Source organism: Rutidosis leptorrhynchoides, chromosome 5 (assembly GCF_046630445.1).
Source record: "Rutidosis leptorrhynchoides isolate AG116_Rl617_1_P2 chromosome 5, CSIRO_AGI_Rlap_v1, whole genome shotgun sequence".
In the NCBI taxonomy this organism is placed as follows: domain Eukaryota; kingdom Viridiplantae; phylum Streptophyta; class Magnoliopsida; order Asterales; family Asteraceae; genus Rutidosis; species Rutidosis leptorrhynchoides.
The window spans coordinates 96,936,858-96,945,471 of NC_092337.1; the positions used below are offsets into that span (position 1 = coordinate 96,936,858).

General features: G+C 33.8%; 1 non-coding gene across 1 annotated transcript; it reads right to left on the reverse strand.

Annotated features, from left to right (window-relative positions):
• Positions 1 to 2,550: 2,550 nt before the first annotated feature.
• On the reverse strand, positions 2,551 to 2,657 carry LOC139850835 (small nucleolar RNA R71). Its single transcript, XR_011760213.1, has one exon. It is a non-coding gene; the product is annotated as a small nucleolar RNA R71 (small nucleolar RNA).
• Between the last annotated feature and the right edge of the window lie 5,957 nt (positions 2,658 to 8,614).

Consider the following 8,614-nt stretch of genomic DNA (forward strand, 5'->3'; position numbering starts at 1 on the left):
TATTATTATTATTTATTATTATTATTATTATTATTATTATTATTATTATTATTATTATTATTATTATTATTATTATTATTATTATTATTATTATTATTATTATTATTATTATTATTATTATTATTATTATTATTATTATTATAAATCTTATTATTATTATTAGTAGTGTTAGTATTATTATTTGTATTATTATACATAAAATACTACAACGAGGTCATGAGCAAGTTATTTTCAAAACAAGCTTTTCGAGGGGGATAGAGCTAAATAAATTATGGGTTATAGCTATGGAGGTTATGGGTATTACTTGGGGGTTATGATCATGAGTCAAAGGTCAACCTAGAATTTATCATTTCCGTCGCGTCTACGTACTTTCCTACAATATTGAATCACAATATTGATACGTGAGCATTCATATCTTATCTTTTATATATTAATACATATATTACTAATAAAAGGTATATGATATGCATGTTTTTGGAAAGCTGGCGAAAAATCAATAACTTTTCATTTAGATATCGTATGATTTCGCTGAACGAATTAAAAGATATGATCAACTGAATTATGATTGACGTTAATTGAAATTACTTTTGAATCTGCAATTAATATTTAAACAACTTGTTTATAAGATTGATAAATTGAATTTTTAAATATTACCAGCGGAGTAAATGAATTCTTATATAAGACACGTCTTGTTTTGTTGAACAATTGTCAAAATTGATTGTTTTATCATATTTTAAAGCCTTATAAAAACTATAGTTTAATTTTATAAAAATTAGGAAACTATGTGAAATGTTAAAATGTTTCGATTGCCATGATCATTCAACTATTGTATTGAGTCGGATTGACTTTTTGAAATGACTTTTGATAACTTCTGTATGTCGATCTCGAGCATTAGGATTGTGATACACTATGACCTGACCTAGCTTGATAGATAATTATTGACCAACATATGTTCTCTAGGTTAAGATCTACGGTTATTTGGTATTCCAAGTTTCGGTCACATTTCGGTGAACGACTTTTTGTGCTGCTAAGGTGAGTTTAATTTGCTCCCTTTTTAATTGCTTTTGTAATCTATATTTTTGGGCTGAGAATACATGCACTTTATTTTAAACGCAATGGATACAAGTACATACTAAATTCTACACCGAGTTTGAACCGAAAATCCCTTAGCTTTGGTAACTAGTAACTGTCGGTTATAAGAACTGGTGGGCGCGAGTAGTTATATATGGATCCATAGGGCTTGATATCCCCATCCGAGCTAGAGCACTAGCCTTTTAACGGACGTATGCTATTTGAGAAGCGTACACGTTGGTTTGAGTGTATTATTAAGATGATTATACAAAGGGTATAAATTATATATACGTTAAGTTTAGTTACCAGGGTGCTCAATTTCGTAGAATATTTTGATAAACGTTTCTGGATGAAACAACTGAAATCTTGTGATCCACCTTTATGTACAGATTATGCAAAACATTAAAACTATGAACTCACCAACCTTTGTGTTGACACTTGTTAGCATGTTTATTCTCAGGTTTGTAGAAGTCTTCCGCTGTTTGCTTATATGTTAGAAAAGCTATGTGCATGGAGTCTTACATGGCATATTTTTCAAGGAAACGTTGCATTCACCAAATCATCACCATGTATCTTATTTTGACTGCATTGTCAACGGAAGTACTATTGTAAACTATTATATTACGGTGATTGTCTATATGTAGAAATCATCAGATGTCGAAAACCTTTGATTTAAATATTCATTTATGGTGTGCCTTTTCAAAAGAATGCAATATTTACAAAATGTATCATATAGAGGTCAAATACCTCGCAATTAAATCGATGAATGACGTGTTCGTCCATATGGATTTGGAGTGATCGTCACACATACGTTCACCACCTGTAACTTGATCAAGACATCTAGCCAATATTGTCGCCATTGATTTTTCTTTAGTATCGTCATCTAGTCGACCAAGTACTCCAATTCAAATTTTCGATAATCCATTTTTTGAACCCGACCTCACAATTGAGAACCCGGAGGATATTCAAGGACAATTCAGAGATCCTGAACCACTAATCATTCCTCCTGAACCATAAATCATTCAACCAGAGATTGTCGAGGAAGAAACCATTAAATCAGAATCCTCTAGTGATTCAGATTCAACAAACTCAATCATGGAAAATCCGGAACCTCTAAGTATGGAAGATCGAATGAGAGCTACACGCACTGGCCAAGGTCACGCAATTACTCAACCAGACATTAATGCGCCAGATTATGAAATCAAAGGACAAATCCTACACATGGTAACTAATCAATGGCAATTTAGTGGTACGCCCAAAGAAGATCCAAACGAACATCTTCGAACCTTTAATAGGATCTGTACTCTATTCAAAATTAGAGAAGTTGAGGATGAACAGATCTATCTCATGTTATTTCCCTGGACTTTAAAGGGAGGAGCCAAAGATTGGTTAGAATCGTTACCTGAAGGGACGATTGATACATGGGATGTTTTAGTTGAGAAATTTCTTAAAAGATTCTTTCCGGCATCTAAAGCCGTGAGACTTCAAGGAGAAATTGTTACGTTCACACAAAAGCCAAATGAAACTCTATATGAAGCGTGGACAAGATTTGGAAAGTTGTTGAGAGGATGTCCTCAACATGGTTTAGACACTTATCAAATAGTACAAATATTCTACCAAGGATGCGACATTACTACACGAAAAGACATCGACATAGCAGCTGGTGGTTCCATTATGAAGAAAACCGTAACTGAAGCTAACAAAATTATTGATAACACAGCCTCCCACTCACATGAGTGGAACCAAGAAAAAGACATTGTTAGATCATCCAAAGCGGCTAGAGCCGATTCTAGCCATGACTTTGATTCTATTTTCGCAAAGTTAGATGCTTTCAAGAAACGAATGGAATAGATGACTAAGGATATTCACGCAATACGAATTAGTTGTGAGCAGTGTGGAGGACCACATTTGATAAAAGATTATCTCAGTATTGAACAAACAATGGAACAAAGAGAGAATGTTTCATACATTAATCAAAGGCCTGAAAATAATTATCAAAATAATTATCAACCGCCAAGACCAAATTACAATCAAAATCAGAATTATAACCGAAATGTTCCATACAACAACCAACAAGGTCCTAGCAATCAACAAGTATCTAATAATACTTACAATCAGCAAAGACCTATTTTTCCAATTAAACCACCATAAACCGATGATAAAAAGCCAAATTTAGAAGATATGATGTCAAAGCTAGTTGAATCTCAAACGCAGTTTTTCACATCTCAGAAACAAACTAATGAACAAAATGCTCAAGCATTTAGAAATCAACAAGCTTCTATTCAAAATCTGGAACAAGAAGTAAGCAACCTAGCAAGGTTGATAGGTGAAAGAAAACCGGGGAGTCTACCTAGCGATACAAATGCTAACCCCCAAAATGAAACAGCTAAAGCCATTACCACGAGAAGTGGTATTACATTTAAACCACCTAAAATGCATGTAATTTCTGATGACTCTATTCCTACTACACAGGCACCACAGCCTAAGCAAGAGAAGTAAACAGAACCGGTAGTTGAAAAGGTTAATGAAGATAACACAGTTAAGGCTAAACCTTATGTTAAACCATATCAACCACCGCTTCCTTACCCAAGTAAAATGAGAAAAGAAAGACTTGAAGCCGAGCAATCCAAATTCTTGGATATGTTTAAACAAATAAATGTAAATCTTCCTTTCATTGATGTGATTTCAAGAATGCCAAGATATGCTAAATTCCTGAAAGATCTAATCACAAATAGAAAGAAAATGGAAGAATTCTCGGCTGTTACAATGAATGCTAATTATTCTGCAGTGCTGTTGAATAAGCTACCAGAAAAACTCTCAGATCCAGGAAGTTTCACAATTCCATATTTTCTGGGTAGTCTTAGTTCAATAGAAGCATTGGCAGACTTAGGTGCTAGTATAAATCTACTGCCATATTCACTATACGCTAAACTAGACCTTGGAGAATTGAAACCAACAAGAATAAGCATACAACTAGCTGATCGATCAGTAAAATATCCTAGAGGGATAATGGAGAACATGCTAGTTAAAGTTGGTACTTTAGTATTTCCAGTAGAGGAAGACAGATATCGATAGAAGAACCACCGATATTAGAGTTAAAGCCACTTCCAACCCATTTGGAATACGCTTATTTACATGGTGAATCTGAATTACCTGTAATAATATCGTCTTCTCTTACTGAAAATGAAAAATCTCGACTTATTTCTATGCTAAAAGCTCAAAAACCAGCTATTGCATGGAAGATTCATGACATTAAAGGCATAAGTCCTTCGTATTGCACACATAAAATTCTTATGGAAGAAGGTCATAAAACATATATGCAACGCCAACGAAGACTAAATCCAAATATGCAATATGTTGTTAAGAAAGAAATTATTAAACTTCTCGATGCAGGTTTAATTTATCCAATCTCTGATAGTCCATGGGTAAGCCCAGTTCAATGCCTACCTAAGAAGGGTGGCATGACTGTCATCACAAATGAAAACGATGAGCTTATTCCTACTAGGACTGTAACAGGATGGTGTGTTTGTATTGATTATAGAAAATTAAATGACGCCACTAGAAAAGATCACTTTCCCTTACCTTTCATTGATCAAATGTTGAAAAGGTTAGCTGGGAACAGTTACTATTATTTTCTTGACGGTTTCTCCGGATACTTTCAAATTCCAATCGCACCCGAAGACCAAGAGAAAACCACATTCACGTGCACTTATGGTACTTTTGCTTACAAACGCATGCCATTTGGACTTTGCAACACCCCTGCAACCTTTCAAAGGTGCATGATGGCAATTTTTCATGACATGATAGAAGAATGAATGGAATTTTTCATGGATGACTTTTCAGTCTTCAGTGATACTTTTGAAACATGTCTAGTTAATCTTGAACGAATGCTTATTAGATGCGAGCAATCAAATCTGGTACTTAATTGGGAGAAATGCCATTTCATGGTTAGAGAAGGCATCGTTCTTGGTCATAAAATTTCAAAGGAAGGAATTGAAGTGGATAGAGCTAAAGTAGATGCAATTGATAAACTTCCACATCCCACCAATGTTAGAGGAGTTAGGAGTTTTCTAGGGCATGCCGGATTTTACCGACGTTTCATAAAAGATTTTTCCAAAATTGCCACTCCTATAAATAAACTCCTAGAAAAAGATGCTCCATTCATCTTTTCGGATGAATGCATCAAATCTTTTAATATTCTTAAAGAAAAACTCACTAATGCGCCGATCATGATAACTCCAAATTGGAATCTACCATTTGAACTCATGTGCGATGCAAGTGAGTGATTTTGCAATGGGTGCCATTTTAGGACAAAGGATTGAAAAACGATTTCAACCTATTTATTACGCTAGTAAGACGTTACAAGGAGCACAAACGAATTACACAACTAATGAAAAAGAACTCCTTGCTATTGTCTTTGCTTTTGACAAATTTCGTTCATATCTCGTTCTAGCTAAAACAGTGGTTTATACCGATCTTCTGCTCTTAGATAACTATTTTCGAAAAAAGATGTCAAACCACGATTAATCCGTTAGATCTTACTCTTACAAGAGTTCGATATTGAGATCCGAGACAAAAAGGGAGCAGAAAATCTCGCAGCTGATCATCTTTCTCGTCTTGAAAATCCTAAATTAGAAGTTCTAAATGAATCAGCCATACAAGATAACTTTCCTGATGAATATCTTTTGAAGATCGATTATAATGAAATTCCATGGTTTGTAAACTATGCAAACTACTTAGTATGTGGATTCCTTGAAAAAGGGTTGTCGTACCAAAAATGAAAGAAATTCTTTAGTGATATAAAACACTATTTTTGGGAAGATCCACATTTGTTTAAAAGTTGTCTCGATGGAATAATACACCGATGTGTATTCGGAGATGAAGCTAGTCAAATCTTAAACCATTGTCACACAGGACCAACAGGAGGGCATTATGGGCCTCAACTCACAGCAAGAAAAGTCTACGACGCTGGATTCTATTTGCCTACAATTTTCAAAGACGCACACCTTCTTTGTAAATCCTGTGATGCATGTCAAAGGGCCGGAAAAATAAGTCAACGTGATGAAATGCTACAAAATGTCATTCAAGTATGTGAAGTTTTTGACGTTTGGGGTATTGACTTTATGGGTCCATTTCCAAAATCTCATAATAATCTCTACATTCTCGTTGCCATTGATTATGTATCTAAATGGGCGGAAGCACAAGCTCTCCTAACTAACGATGAACGAGTTGTAGTCAACTTTTTAAAACGTCTTTTTGCAAGGTTCGGAACACCGAAAGCTTTAATAAGTGATTGGGGTACTCATTTTTGTAATAATCAACTTGAGAAAGTTCTTAAAAGATATGGAGTAACTCATAAAATCTCTACTGCTTATCATCCACAAACAAGTGGACAAGTTAAAAATACCAACCGAGCTTTAAAATGTATTCTAGAGAAAACCGTAGGATCAAATCCGAAGGAATGGTCCATGAAATTGGAGGACGCACTCTGGGCTTTTAGAACCGCCTACAAAACTCCAATTGGCACCACACCTTTTAAACTCATTTACGGAAAAGCATGTCACCTTCCAGTAGAAATTGAGCACAAAGCATTTTGGGCTTTGAATACATGTAATCTTAATTTACATGAAGCCGGACGTCTATGGTTAAGTCAACTAAACGAATTAGAAATATTAAGACATGAGGCATATGAAAATTCGTTAATCTATAAGGAAAGAACAAAGAAATGGCATGATAAAAGAATCAGAAGTTCAAAAGAATTTAAGGAAGGAGACAGAGTTCTTCTTTTCAATTCAAGATCCAAGCTATTTCCTGAAAAATTGAAATCAAGATGGTATAGACCATTCATAGTCAAAAGAGTTTTCCCGTACGGAACAATAGAGTAAATAAATTCAAACGGGATTGAATTTAAGGTTAATGGTCACAGAGTTAAACATTACATAGATAATCCAATGGAAGTTGAAGATGAAGTTAATCACAATTTCGACACCACAGCTAACTAAGTGTGGGAAGATTCGAATCTTTTAAGGGTAATATGAATTTTTGTTAGAATTAGATGTTCTATTTTCGTGTAGTTTTCGAGAATGGAATCCGAATGGTCTTTCCCTAGCAGACCCTAAAGAACTAGTCTTCTCCCTCCATTCTGAATTTTTATTTCTTTTAGGTTTTACGAGATGAAGAATTCCTTTGATCTGAACCATGGTCTACTACTACACGCTATGATTACTAAACGTAATAATAACATCTTCTCGAGTGAACTGGTATCATTCATAAGAGGCAAAATGGACGAAGTAAGGAAAGAACTCAGGAAAGATCATCATAAGATACATTTTGGTAAAGGAAAATCAAAATCCGCAACAAAAAGAAGAGCATGACACCTTGAAAGATGTTATAAATGCAGAAAATGGTCACACGAAGGGAAATGTTCGAACAATCAAACACATTCCAATACCGAATTCGTTACTCTATGCGGAGAAGGACCATTCATATGTTTAGAAGAAAAGTTATTGAAGAATCGAGGCTACGCCTATGTAGCTATGGAAAACCAAATCGAACGACTCTCCTATGAGTCGACTAAAGCAGGTCTCTGAGAATTCTTTCTCACAGGTAAGTATGTACAGTTTTTATTTGTTTTTATTTATTGCTTTTAACCTTTTGATAATAAATGCTGAATCGTTCGCTATAAAGTATTAAATTGATATTCAATAAAATTAGGTATGCGAATCCGAAATTATTGATATCATACAAAAATTTAATGCATCACTGCGAAATTTACCTTTTTTTCATAAGGTATAAATATCTTTAATCAATCAATCCAAAATATTTCAGAAATTCTTCAGGAGTAAAACTAGGTAATATAGCCGAAATTACTTTACCCAAAAGATGGACGTATATTTTTGTTAATATTTGATTGATTAAAGTGGGATAAAAGACCAAAAAGATTTTTATTTTTATTTTTACCTTGTTTTTAAAAAAATTAATATATAACTATATTATTTTCAAACCTAAGATTGTAAAATTAATGTATATAAATATTATTAACATTTATATGAAATTTTATGCATTTTAAATTTAAATTTGGTGTGAATTTAAAAACAAAATTTACTTTATTTCATTAAGTTAAAAAAATTGATTTCTAAAATTCGTCGTGAGTTGAAGACTAGGTCGTTGAACCGAAATTGCTTTACCCAAGGGCGGGACGAGAAATTTTATTATCATTATTTTTAATTTTATTAATCTAAAGTATGTCAAAAACATTGAAAAAACCCAAAAATCTTTGCTTTTAAAACAATCGCTTTAAAATGACAAATTTTAAAATTTTGTCGAGGGACGGACTAGATAAACTTACTGAAACGCCCTCAATCTAAGGAAACAAAATTTTAAAAATTAATTAATTGTTTTAATAGTTAAAGGATTTAAAAAAAAAAGAGCCGCACTCGCGGAGCTTTTTGGGGTCCCCACATCTGCAGTCGCGGAGCTCTAAATTTCCAGACCAGTTAAACTGGTCGACAGACCAGTCCACACACACCCATCCCATATTTTC